This window comes from Hordeum vulgare, chromosome 3H (genome assembly GCF_904849725.1).
Source record: "Hordeum vulgare subsp. vulgare chromosome 3H, MorexV3_pseudomolecules_assembly, whole genome shotgun sequence".
Taxonomy (NCBI): domain Eukaryota; kingdom Viridiplantae; phylum Streptophyta; class Magnoliopsida; order Poales; family Poaceae; genus Hordeum; species Hordeum vulgare.
Window position 1 is genome coordinate 334,634,162 of NC_058520.1, and position 14,610 is coordinate 334,648,771.

Here is a 14,610-nt window from a genome sequence, read left to right on the forward strand (position 1 = left end):
GTCTCTCTTGCTGGATCAAGAAGGCCGAGATCATCGTCGAGCTGTACGTGTGCTGAACGCGGAGGTGCCGTCCGTTCGGTACTAGATCGTGGGACTGATCGCGGGATTGTTCGCGGGGCGGATCGAGGGACGTGAGGACGTTCCACTACATCAACCGCGTTCACTAACGCTTCTGTTGTACGATCTACAAGGGTACGTAGATCACTCATCCCCTCTCGTAGATGGACATCACCATGATAGGTCTTCGTGCGCGTAGGAAATTTTTTGTTTCCCATGCGACATTCCCCAACAGTGGCATCATGAGCTAGGTTCATGCGTAGATGTCTTCTCGAGTAGAACACAAAAGTTTTTGTGGGCGGTGATGTGCGTTTTGCTGCCCTCCTTAGTCTTTTCTTGATTCCGCGGTATTGTTGGATCGAAGCGGCTCGGACCGACATTACTCGTACGCTTACGAGAGACTGGTTTCATCGCTACGAGTAACTCCGTTGCTCAAAGATGACTGGCGGGTGTCAGTTTCTCCAACTTTAGTTGAATCGGAATTGACCGAGGAGGTCCTCGGATGAGGTTAAATAGGAATTCATATATCTCCGCTGTGGTGTTTGCGTAAGTAAGATGCGATCCTACTAGATACCCATGGTCACCACGCAAAACATGCAACAATAAAATTAGAGGACGTCTAACTTGTTTTTGCAGGGTATTATTGTGATGTGATATGGCCAACGATGTGATGTGATATATTGGATGTATGAGATGATCATGTTGTAATAGTTAATATCGACTTGCACGTCGATGGTACGGCAACCGGAAGGAGCCATAGGGTTGTCTTTAGACTAACGTTTGTGCTTGGAGATGCGTTTACTATATTGCTAGGACGTAGCTTTAGTAGTAATAGCATGAGTAGCACGACAACCCCGATGGCGACACGTTGATGGAGATCATGATGATGGAGATCATGGTGTGACGTCGGTGACAAGAAGATCGTGCCGGTGCTTTGGTGATGGAGATCAAGAAGCGCATGATGATGGCCATATCATGTCACTTATGAATTGCATGTGATGTTAATACTTTTTGCACCTTATCTTGCTTAGAACGATGGTAGCATTATGAGGTGATCTCTCATTAAAATTTCAAGACGAAATTGTGTTCTCCCCGACTGTGCACCGTTGCGACAGTTCTTCGTTTCGAGACACCACGTGATGATCGGGTGTGATAGACTCAACGTTCACATACAACGGGTGCAAAACAGTTGCACACGCAGAACACTCGGGTTAAGCTTGACGAGCCTAGCATGTGCAGACATGGCCTCGGAACACATGAGACCGAAAGGTCGAGCATGAATCGTATAGTTGATATGATTAGCATAGAGATGCTTACCACTGAAACTATTCTCGACTCACGTGATGATCGGACTTGAGATAGTGGATTTGGATCATGTACCACTCAAATGACTAGAGAGATGTACTTTTTGAGTGGGAGTTCTTAAGTAATATGATTAATTGAACTAATTGTCATGAACATAGTCTAAGGGTCTTTGCGAATTACGATGTAGCTTGCGCTATAAGCTCTACTGTTTTTTATATGTTCCTAGAGAAAATTTAGTTGAAAGTTGATAGTAGCAAACTTTGCAGACTGAGTGTGTAAAACCGAGGATTGTCCTCGTTGCTGCGCAGAAGGCTTATGTCCTTAATGCACCACTCGGTGTGCTGCACCTCAAGCGTCGTTTGTGGATGCTATGAACATCCGACATACATGTTTCTGATGACTACACGATAGTTCAGTGCAAAATACTTAATGGCTTAGAAGCAAGGCGCCGAAGACGTTTTGAAACGTCACGGAACATAAGTGATGTTCTAAAGAGATGAAATTGTGATTTCATGCTCGTGCCCTTGTTAAGAGGTATGAGACCTCCGACAAGATTCTTTGTCCACAAAGTAAAGGAGAAAAGCTCAATCGTTGAGCGTGTGCTCAGATTGTCTGAGTGCGACAATCGCTTGAATCAAGTGGGAGTTAATCTTCCAGATGAGATAGTGATAGTTCTCCAAAAGTCACTGCCACCAAGCTGTGAGAGCTTCGTGATGAACTATAACATATCAAGGATAGATACAATGATCATTGAGCGATTCGCGATGTTTGACACTGCGAAAGTAGAAATCAAGAAGGAGCATCAATAGTTGATGGTTTGTAAAACCACTAAGTTTCAAGAAAGGCAAGGGCTAGAAGGGATACTTCGTGAAACGGCAAAACAGTTGCTGCACTAATGAAGAGACCCAAGATTAAACCCAAACCCGAGACTAAGTGCTTCTGTAATGAGGGGAACAGTCACTGAGGCAGAGCAACTCTAGATACTTGGTAGATAAGAAGGCTGGCAAAAGTTGAAAGAAGTATATTTGATATACATGATGTTGATGTGTACTTTACTAGTACTCCTAGTAGCATGAGGGTATTGGATACCGGTTCGGTTGCTAAAGTGATTAGTAACACGAAATGAAAGCTACGACATAAACGGAGACTAGCTAAAGGCGAGGTGAAGATACGTGTTGGAAGTGTTTCCAAGGTTGATATGATCAAACGTCGCACGCTCCCTCTACCATCGGGATTGGTGTTAAACCTAAATAATTGTTATTTGGTGCTTGCGTTAAGCATGAACATGATTGGATCGTGTTTATTGCAATACGATTATTCATTTAAAGAGAATAATGGTTACTCTATTTTCTTGAATAATCACCTTCAATGGTTTATTGTACCTCGATCGTAGTGTTACACATGTTCATGATATTGGTGCCAAAAGATACGAGGTAATGATGATAGTACCACTTACTTGTGGCACTGCCGCTTGAGTCATGTTGGTATAAATTGCATGAAGAGGCCCCATGCTGATGGATCTTTATACTCACTTGATTTTGAATCACAAGTGACATGCAAATCATACCACATGAGCAAGGCCTTGTTTTCATTGAGATGAAATAAGATAGTAACTTGTTGGAAGTGATACATTTTGATGTATGTAGTCCAATGGGTGCTGAGGCACGCAGTGGATATCATTATGTTCTTACTTCAATGACGATTTGAGTAGATACTAGAGTATTTGCTTAATGAATCACAAGTCTGAAATATTGAAAAGTTCAATTCTGTTTCGGAGTGAAGTTCGTCGTAACAAGAGGATAAACTGTCTACGATATGATCATAGAAATGAATATCTGAGTTACGAGTTTTGGTACGTAGTTAAGACAATGTGGAAATTGTTTTGTAGTTCATGCCACCTAGAACATCATAGTGTGATGATGTGTCTGAACGTCATAGCCACACACTATTTGGTATGGTGCATGCTATGATGTCTCTTATCGAATTACCACTATCGTTTATGGGTTAAGCATTAGAGACAACTGCATTCACTTTAAATAGGGCAACACGTATTTCCGTTGAGATGACACAGTATAGACTGAGGTTTAGAGAAATCTAAGCTGTCGTTTCTTGAAAGTTTGGGGTTTCGACACTTATGTGAAAAAGTTTCAGTCTCATAAGCTCGAACCCAAAGCGGATAAATGCATCTTCATAGGATATCCAAAATAGCTGGGTACATCTCCTATCTCAGATCCGAAAGCAAAGTGTTTGTTTCTAGAAACGGATCCTTTCTCGAGGAAAGGTTTCTCTCAAAAGAATTGAGTGGGAGGGTGGTAGAACTTGATGAGGTTATTGAACCATCACTTCGACTAGTGTGTAGCAGGGCGCAGGAAGTTGTTCATGTGGCGCCTACACCAATTGAAGTGAAAGCTGGTGATGGTGATCATCGAGCATCGGATCAAGTTAATACAAGCCTCGTAGGTTGACAAGGTCGCGTACTACTACAGAGTGGTACGGTAACCCTGTCTTGGAGGTCATGTTGTTGAGCAACAGTGAACCTACGAGTTATGGAGAAAGCAATGGTGGGCCCAGATTCCGACAAATGGCTGGAAGCCATGAAATCCGAGAGAGGATCCATGTATGAAAACAAAGTGTAGACTTTGGAAGAACTACTTGATGGTCATAGGACTATTGAGTAAAGATGGATCTTTAAAAGGAAGACAGACGATGATAGTGATAAGTCACTATTAAGAAAAGCTCGACTTGTCGCAAAGATGTTTCTGACAAGATCAAACAGTTGACTGTGATGAGACTTTCTCACTCGTAGCGATGCTAAAAGTCTGTTAGAATTATGTTAGTAGTTGCTGCATTATTTATGAAATATTGCACGTAGGATGTCAAAACATTGTTTCCTCAACGGTTTCCTTGAGCAAACATTGTATGTGATACAACCAGTAGGTTTTGTCGATTCTAAAGATACTAGCAAATATGCAAGCTCCAGCGATCCTTCAATGGACTGGTGCAAGCATCTCGGAGTTGGAATATACACTTTGATGAGATGATCAAAGATTTTGGGTTTGTACAAGGTTTATGAGAAACTTGTATTTCCAAAGAAGTGAGTGGGAGCACTATAGAATTTCTGATAAGTATATGTGGTTGACATATTGTGGATCAGAAGTAACGTAGAATTTCTGTAAAGCATACAAGGTTGTTTGAAAGGAGTTTTCAAAGGAATACCTGGATTGAGCTACTTGAACGTTGAGCATCAAAGATCTATGGAGATAGATCGAAAACGCTTAATAGAAGTTTCAACAAGATGCATGCCTTGACAAGTTTTTGAAGGAGTTCAAAATAGATCAACAAAGAAGGAGTTCTTGGTTGCGTTGTAAGGTGTGAATTTGAGTAAGACTCAAAACCCGACCACGGCAGAATAAAGAGAATATACGAAGGTCGTCTTCTATGCCTTCGCCGTAGACTCTAAAGTATGCCATGCTGTGTACCGCACCTGATGTGTGCCTTTACTCAAAGTCTGTTAAGAGGTACACAGAGTGATCCAGGATTGAATCACTGATCAGCGGTCAAAGTTATCCTTAGTAACTAAAAGGCTAAGGAATTTTTTCTCGATTATGGAGGTAGTTAAAGAGTTCGTCGTAAAGGGTTACGTCGATGCAAGCTTTGACACTAATCCGAATAACTATGAGTAGTGAAACGGATTCGTATAGTAGAGTAGATATTTGGAGTATTTTCGAATAGCACATAATAGCAGCATCTATAAGATGACATAAAGATTTGTAAAGAACACACGGATCTGAAAATTTCAGAACCATTGACTAAAACCTCTCTCATGAGCAAGACGTGATCAGACCCCATGACTGTATGGGTGTTGGATTCGTTGGAATCACATGGTGATGTGAACTAGATTATTGACTCTAGTGCAAGTGGGAGACTGTTGGAAATATGCCCTAGAGGCAATAATAAATTAGTTATTATTATATTTCTTTGTTCATGATAATCGTTTATTATCCATGCTATAATTGTATTGATTGGAAACACAATACTTGTGTGGATACATAGACAAAACACTGTCCCTAGTAAGCCTCTAGTTGACTAGCTCATTGATCAAAGATGGCCAAGGTTTCCTGGCCATAGGCAAGTGTTGTTACTTGATAACGGGATCACATCATTAGGAGAATCATGTGATGGACTAGACCCAAACTAATAGACGTAGCATGTTGATCGTGTCATTTTGTTGCTACTGTTTTCTGCGTGCCAAGTATTTGTTCCTATGACCATGAGATCATATAACTCACTGACACCGGAGGAATGCTTTGTGTGTATCAAACGTCGCAACGTAACTGGGTGACCATAAAGATGCTCTACAGGTATCTCCGAAGGTGTTAGTTGAGTTGGTATGGATTGAGACTGGGATTTGTCACTCCATGTGAGGGAGAGGTATCTCGGGGCCCACTCGGTAATACAACATCACACACAAGCCTTGCAAGCAATGTGACTTAGTGTAAGTTGCGGGATCTTGTATTACGGAACGAGTAAAGAGACTTGCCGGTAAACGAGATTGAAATAGGTATGCGGATACTCACGATCGAATCTCGGGCAAGTAACATACCGAAGGACAAAGGGAATGACATACGCGATTATATGAATCCTTGGCACTGAGGTTCAAACGATAAGATCTTCGTAGAATATGTAGGATCCAATATGGGCATCCAGGTTCCGCTATTGGATATTGACGAGGAGTCTCTCGCGTCATGTCTACATAGTTCTCGAACCCGCAGGGTCTGCACACTTAAGGTTCGACGTTGTTTTATGTGTATTTGAGTTATATGGTTGGTTACCGAATGTTGTTCGGAGTCCCGGATGAGATCACGGATGTCACGAGGGTTTCCGGAATGGTCCGCAAACGAAGATTGATATATAGGATGACCTCATTTGATTACCAGAAGGTTTTCGGAGTTACCGGGAATGTACCGGGAATGACGAATGGGTTCCGGGAGTTCACCGGGGGGGGGGGGGGGGCAACCCACCCCGGGGAAGCCCATAGTCCTTGGGGGTGGCACACCAGCCCTTAGTGGGCTGGTGGGACAGCCCAAGAAGGCCCTATGCGCCATAAGAAGAAAATCAAAGAAAAAAAAAAGAGGAGGTGGGAAAGGGAAGAAGGACTCCACCCACCAAACCAAGTTGGACTCGGTTTGGGGGGGGGAGACCTTCCCCCCTTGGCTCGGCCAACCCCCTTCGGGCTCCTTGAGCCCCAAGGCAAGGCTCCCCCTCTTCCCCCTATATATACGGAGGTTTTAGGGCTGATTTACGACGACTTTTCCACGGCAGCCCGACCACATACCTCCACGGTTTTTCCTCTAGATCGCGTTTCCGCGGAGCTCGGGCGGAGCCCTGCTGAGACAAGATCATCACCAACCTCCGGAGCGCCGTCCCGCTGCCGGAGACCTCTTCTACCTCTTCGTCTCTCTTGCTTGATCAAGAAGGCCGAGATCATCGTCGAGCTGTACGTGTGCTGAACGTGGAGGTGCCGTCCGTTCGGCACTATATCGTGGGACTGATCGCGGGACGGTTCGCGGGGCGGATCGAGGGACGTGAGGACGTTCCACTACATCAACCGCGTTTCTTAACGCTTCTGCTGTGCGGTCTACAAGGGTACGTAGATCAGAAATCCCCTCTCGTAGATGGACATCACCATGATAGGTCTTCGTGCACGTAGGAAAGTTTTTGTTTCCCATGCGACATTCCCCAACACACACTTGCCCACGTGGAGGGGGGAAGGCCCAAACAGTAAAATTAGCAAAAACTAGGTGGGTGGAAGATGCACTCATGGATTTGCTTATAGAGACACCAAAACTTGGTTTTACAACACTACACAAGTTGTTTTGGGTAAGTATTATATGAGCATACCGTACATGATGATTTTTTATGCAAATGCAATGGCTCAAGATATAATTTATGGTCAATCGAATGATAGTTTTGCTTTGTTGTGCACCTACAAAGTTGAAGTGGAGATGACAAGTCCACACAGTGTTGTAGAGCTTGACAAGCATATTGTGGAGTACATAATAAGGAGGAAGCTATTTTAGAAGGACTATTTTAGGAGGGATTTTGTTTATTTCAGGGCTTGCTGGAAAGGGTTTCTTGATGGCTGCATGCCTTAGTTGGCTGTGGATGCAACAACTTTGAATGGAAGATTTATGGGACAACTAGTAGTTGCTTGTGAAGTTGATGCACAATACTGGCTTTTCTCACTAGCATATGGTGTGTAGGATATGGACTTAGAAGAAACTTGGGTGTGGTTTTTGAAGAATTTGCGCAACATTGTAGGGCAGACACCAGGATTGTCTATACACACAGATGCTTGCAAGAGTTTAGAGAATGCAGTAGATGTAGTTTTCCTTCGAGTTGGGCATAGGGAATGTATGAGACACCTAGCTACTAATTTTGTAAAGAAATTCAGGGGTAAAGTGTATGATGAGAACCTATGGCCAATATCATACACTTGCATCTCGAGGAAACATGAGCACCACTTGAGAGTTTTGTATGCTGAAAATTCTGCTCTGTGGGCATACATGGAAGCGCATCATGGAATGGTGTGGTCAAGAAGAAAATCAATGAAATTTACAAAGTAGACTATGTGATCAGTAACCTTGCCAAGTGTTTCAATTCAAAAATTAAGTGAGTGAAAGGGATTATGTTGTGGCAAGCATTTGACAAGATTAGGCAAATGATCATGATAAAGATGGATTTGCGTAGGGGTGGTTTGCACCCATTCCCGGTACGTACAAGGTGGGCACCCATTCTTAGTTAAGAAGGGAAATCAGAAGAATTGCAAATATACAATATGTTGGCCATGTCATAATCCCGTCTATGATAAAGGCATTGCATGCTAGGGCAAGAGGATTAAGGATGAAATGCATTAGATGATCAACACACAAGAGGATCGAGCTAACATATACTGACACTAGAAATAGGGAATGGAGGTACCCAATGGATTTAAGTAGTAAGACATGCAACTGTAGACAATCAACCATGCATACATGCCCTATTTTTCATGACACTCATCGATGGTGAAGTTGGTGAGGTTGATCAGTATGTGCGTGAATACTTTGTTGCAAAGTTTAAGGGAACATATGTTGAGAACGTGCGTGCAATGTTGGGAAAAATACCAATGGACCATCATTGATCCAGGTTTTAAGGTTCACACTCTAGTTTTAGTTAGACCACCAGGAAGGCCGAGGAAGAACATGATAAGATCAAGTGTAGAGGGAGGTACACGTAGGAGGCGCAAGTGCAAAAGATGCGGAGGACTATTCCACATTGCTAGGATTTGTACCAATCTAGTGGATCCATCATTTGGAGAGGTTGATTAAAGGGGCTCCAAAAATGCAAAGGATCATGAAGCACTAGAAGAAGGGGTAGAAGGACAAGCAGCTGTAACTAGAAGAACTAGAACAAACACAACTTGAGCTATCATTGGTTGCAAGTACATCTTGGTATGTGTGCCTTCTGTGTATGCATTTGTTCTTGTTTTTCTTACACAAAATTTAATGTTGTCTCTCTATGAACAATTCTAGGGTAAGTACATAGAAGAATATAACAAAGGCAAAAAGGCACTAAAAGGAACATAACACAAGTTGATTCCACATCAACTGAAGGTGAACCAACTATTGAAGCCACGTCTCATGATGACTTTCAAAGAATGGCTCCTGATGGTTTTAAAGCGCTAGAAGCCGATGAAAAAATCAGTTCAACCCGTGGCACATGAAGCTATTTGCCCATTGGACATCACATGTTCTGTTAGTGGAAGTAATCCTTCATGACCTCCACTGTCAGAACCTGTTGTGAAGACCAAAAGAACAAAGTGAGTGAGTCTACCCAGTAACTGTTGGGGAACGTCGCATGGAAAACAAAATTTTCCTACGCTCACCAAGATCAATCTATGGAGATCAACATCTATGAGAGGGGTAGTGCATCTACATAACCTTGTAGATCACTAAGCGGAAGCATTGCGAAACGCGGTTGATGTAGTCGAACGTCTTCGCGATCCAATCATGAGCCGTCCCGCGATCCAATCACGAACATCTCGATCAAGTGCCGAACGGATGACACCTACACGTTCAGGACACGTACATATCTATGATGTATTCACCACCTCGATCCAGCGAGCGTGGGTGAAGTAGCAGCTGAGTTCTCCGGTAGCACGACGACATGGTGGTGGCGGTGGTGGTGTGATCCTGTGAGGGCTTCGCAAGCGCTACCGCGATCACGACGGTAGAGAAGAACTAGAAAGAGAGAGAGAGGGGGGGGGGAGGGCTGTGCCGTGGGCTTTCAGGTGCAGCTTCCCTCCCTCTCCTCTAGTATATATAGGGGGAGGGGAGGAGGAGGACGAAGCCCTAGGGTTTCCCCTAGGGTGGGGCGATGGCCACCACGTGGCTTGGCCCCCAAGGGAGGAGGGGCGGCGGCCAGCTCTGGGCCAGCCCTCCTCCTTGGCCGCATGGGCCTTAGGTGGGAGTGGCGGCCAGCCCACCAGCGGCTGGTGTGCCACCTCTCACAATCGATGGGGCCCTCCGGGACATGTGGACCCTCCCGATGGACCCCCGGAACTCTTCCAGCAACTCCATCACAAAACCGGCAACTTTCCTGAACTCTTCCAGAACTCAAATACCAACTTTCCATATATCAATCTTCATCTACAAACCATTTTGAAGCTCCTCGTCACGTCTAGGATCTCATCCGGGACTTCGAACAACCTTAGGTCACCAATATAATAACTCAACTATATCTATATCGTCATCGATCGTTAAGTGTGCAGATCGTGTGGGTTCGAGAACTATGAAGACATGACCGAGACATCTCTACGGTCAATAGCCAATAGAGGGACTTGGATGCCCATATTGGTTCCTACATATTCTATGAAGATCTATATTGGTCTAACTAACGATGTCAAGGATTCAGCTAATCCCATACGTCGTTCCCTTTGTCAATCGGTATGTTACTTTCCCGAGTTTCGATCGTTGGTATGTCCATACCTAGTTCAATCTCGTTTCTGGCAAGTCTCTTTACTCGTTCCGTAATACAAGATCCTGTGACTAACTCCTTGGCCACATTTGTTGCAAGCTTACTATGATGTTGTATTACTGAGTGGGCCCAGAGATACCTCTCCGTCATATGGAGTAACAAATCCCAGTCTTGATCCATGCCAACTCCATAGACACCCTCAGAGATACCTGTAAAGCATCTTTATAGTCACCCAATTATGTTATGACATTTGATACACACAAGAAATTTCTCTAGTGTCGGTGAGTTTCTTGATCTCATGGTCATAGGAACAAATACATCGACATCCAAAAAGCAATAGCAGTAAACTTGATACGATCAAACGCTATGCTTACGGTTTGTGTCTTGTTCATCACATCATTCTCCTAATGATGTGATCCCGTTATCAAATGACAGCTCATGACTATGGCAAGGAAACCTTAGGCATGTTTGATCAATGAGCTAGTCTAGTAGAGGCATACTAGGGATACTTTGCTGTCTTATGTACCCACACATGTATTTGAGTTTCCAATCAATGCAATTATAGCATGGATAATAAATGATTATCATGAACAAGGAGATATGATAATAACTACTTTATTATTGCCTCTGGGGCATATTTCTAACAGTCTCCCACTTTCACTAGAGTCAATAATCTAGTATTACATGGTAATGAATCTACCATAGAGTTCTAGTGCTGATCATGTTTGGCTCGTGGAAGAGGTTTAGTCAACGGATCTGAAACATTCATATCCGTATGTACTTTGCAAATGTTTATGTCCTCCTCCTTGATATAATCGTGGATTGGATTGAAGTAGCACTTTATGTGTCTAGTTATTTTGTGAAACCTTGGTTCCTTGGCTAGAGCAATTGCACGAGTGTTGTAATGAAACAGGGTCATTAGATCCAGTGCACTGGGCACAACTCCAAGGTCCGCCATGAACTGCTTCATCGAGACACCTTTCTCTGCTGCTTCCAAAGCACTTGTGTACTCTGTTTCACATGTAGAATTAGCTACCACACTTTCCTTAGAACTGCACCATCTTACCGCTCCACCATTTAGGATAAATACATATCCGGTTTGAGACTTAGAGTCATCCGGATCCGTGCCAAAGCTGGCATCGACATAACCCTTTACGATGAGCTCTTGATCTCCTGCATAAATGAGAAACATCTCCCTAGTCCTTTTCAGGTACTTAAGGATATTCTTGACCACTTATCGGCGTTCTGGGAATGGGGGTACCTAGACCTGCCTGTCTGCGGCCCAGGGTCGACCCACTTCATCAAGCAAACCGACGGGCCCAACACCTCCCAAGACAAGGCCCTTGCGAGGGGCCAAGCCTCGCGAGGAGGAACGACACCAAGGCCCGTAGGGGGCCTCCTCAGGACCCCTCTAGTGCGGTGGATATTCCGAGGCAAGGAAGGATAGGTGAGCAGCGGACAACAGGGCAGCGCAGTTTCCCCTTTAGTGCAAAGGGGCATGGACGTACCGGGGTTCCGAGGGCATCTCCCAAAGGTTTCCATTCTGGTGCAACAAGGCCGTCGCAGCCCATTAGTAGGGCAGACGTCACCACTGTGCCCGTCCCTGCAACATCGGCAGCTAATTTGCAGGCGAAGACCACCTTTGGGTAGGGGAGCACGTTCCCCTATTCCCCTTCAAAATTGGTCATTGTGGGATCCCTTCCCGCCGAAACGATAAGGGAAGAGGACCTGGGCCACCACTATATATAGATGATAGGTTGCTTCATAGAAGGGGATGGGACAGATTGATTCACCCTCGAGCACCACGCAAAGTCACACAGCCTCCGGATGCTCCTGAACACTGTACTAGCTCTACCATCCTCCTCCAAGAGAGGCAATCCACCATAGCAGGAGTACGGTATTACGCTTCACAGCGGCCCGAACCTGGGTAAACTGTTGTGTTCAGTGTCTCCCTCACCATCAAGTGAGTTCCTTGCTATTCTCAACAAGGAGTGAGCTAGGTGAGGCGAGCCACTGAGAGATCTTCGTACACGCCCCTGAGTTCGAATCTTAAGGGTTTGGCGGAGCCCAAAATCCGACATTTGGCACACCAAGCAGGGGGCGTGTCAAGATCTCTCTCAAGGCCCGGCCAGCTGAAGCTAATCACACCCATGGTAGGGCGATGTCGAATCCGCGCGGAGAGGCGAGCCGCTCGCGTGGCGCAGACCGCGCTAATGGGACGAGACGCCCCGCAATGCTCTGCTACGCTGCCGGCCGACGTTCACACCGGACGAGCTTCAGATGAGCGCCGGGGGCTGCCACCTTCACCAACCGCTAGGCATCACCCCGTCGCTCCGGCCTTTCCACGCGTCCAGGCTGTTCCTCCCCCCTCCGAACCTGCCAGCACCCGATGCACAGACATGTCGCGCTCCTGGTGGCGCACGAGCTCATGCACGAGCAAGCCGCCCGCCGCCGCCGCACCAGCGGACACAGGTGCACTCTTGGGCGCAACGCCACCGACGAGACCCAAGCGCGCCCCCGCAGGAGCCGCGCTCGTCGACCCATATCGCTAGGGGCTAGAACCGGAGAACCACTCGGGTGTGTCCGAAACTTCCATTCAGGCCCACCATTACTAGGGATTCGGTGGGAGCTGCTGGGGGCACGGGATTCGTCCACGCTGGGGAGACGCCACCCAGTACCCACCGACGCACTTCAAGGAGCAGGGACGGAGTACTCGAGGCCCGACGACATCAACCGCTGGAGGCATGCTCCATTTGACGACGATCGTGCAAGCACGACCTGGGCTACGAAGGAGGCAGCACACGCCATCACCACGGCAGGAGACGCGCACGCGACCCCGCGGGCAGCCCCCACGCAAACATGTATGATCAGCACCACGGGGGCGGCACGTAGGGGTGGCTTCACTAGGACATCCAGTGCGGGTATCCTCGCGGGCACACCTGCTGGCCGGGAGCTGCTTCGGGCAGACGTCTGGGTCTGGGGACTACGGACCTCTCGCCTAGGGCTGGGTGGACGCACCCTTGTATCCAGGCCGAGAGGCCCCTGCCGAGGTACTGAGGGTGGAACACGCACCCATGTTCCCGGGCCATATGATCCCAACCTGGGGGCGGGGGGTGGTATATCCGCCCCTGCCTCCGGGGCGCGCGATGCTTGCGAGGGGACTGGGGGGTGGAACACACGCCCATGTCGCCAATGCGAGCTTCGTTCGATCGCCAGCAGGTGTTCGGGTACCCACCGTTGCCCTCAGGATGGGTGAGCCTGACCTGGGGCATGGCCCAGGGTACCAACGAAGGAACATGGGGGGCGCCCAACGAGGCGCGTTGGGGCAACACCCTCGGAACTCAGGACCTACCGTCTGGGTGAGCTCCCCGGCCAGTGAGCGCTGGGGGATCCCCCCACGCTTGGGGGCTCGCTCAGGACGGGCCATGCTATGCCGTTGCGAGCCCGGGGACCATGAGCGGGGCATGCGCCTTTGTGGCAAGGGGCTCCCGAAGCGTCCCCGGGACCTGCATCAACACAGTCCACCAATGACTCCCGAAGCTCAGGCCCCAATGCCTCGGGGGTGGGGACACTCGCGAGACCAAAGCGTCCTCACGACCTCCCAGATACACCCCACCGTAAACTGTCACGTAATTTGAGTCGAGGCTATATACACCCAGGCCTCCCGAGGACGCGGAAGGGGTCCACCCCATGCCTAGTGGAAGCCCTATGCTCAGCTCTAGGGGGGGGGACGGAGGCGGTGAATAGCTTAGGGGCCAGACGCGGCCGTTTTCTCGTTCTTCTCTCGCGTTTCAAGTTGCGGCCCTCATGGGCCTCCCATTTTTTGTATTTTGAGCTGTCAAAGGCTCGAAGATCTCTTTGTTTCATGTTTTTAAAAGAAAATAAGGGTGGGGATTTCTTTTGTACGTTTCTCTCAAGTCCTCTTTCTCCTTTTGTTTTTATTGGTGTTTCGTGGAAACCACAGGAGACCGCCGGGTCTCCCGAGGCAACCACAAATAAGGCGGAATGAGGAATCGCTCAAGCACCAAAGGGGCTCCTGAGGCGCGCCTCAAGAGCCTTACCGGTCATAAAGCTAGTTGCCCTCCTTGATGCCGTCCTGGAATTTCGGTCGGTATCAAGGGGGGCGGGCCCCCGCCCCTTAGGTGCGCCTTTCGTGGCCATACCTCATGGGGGTGGGGAAATGTGCGGGACTGGGACCTGTCGACGTAGAGCGATTTGAGTGTCAAGGGGGGC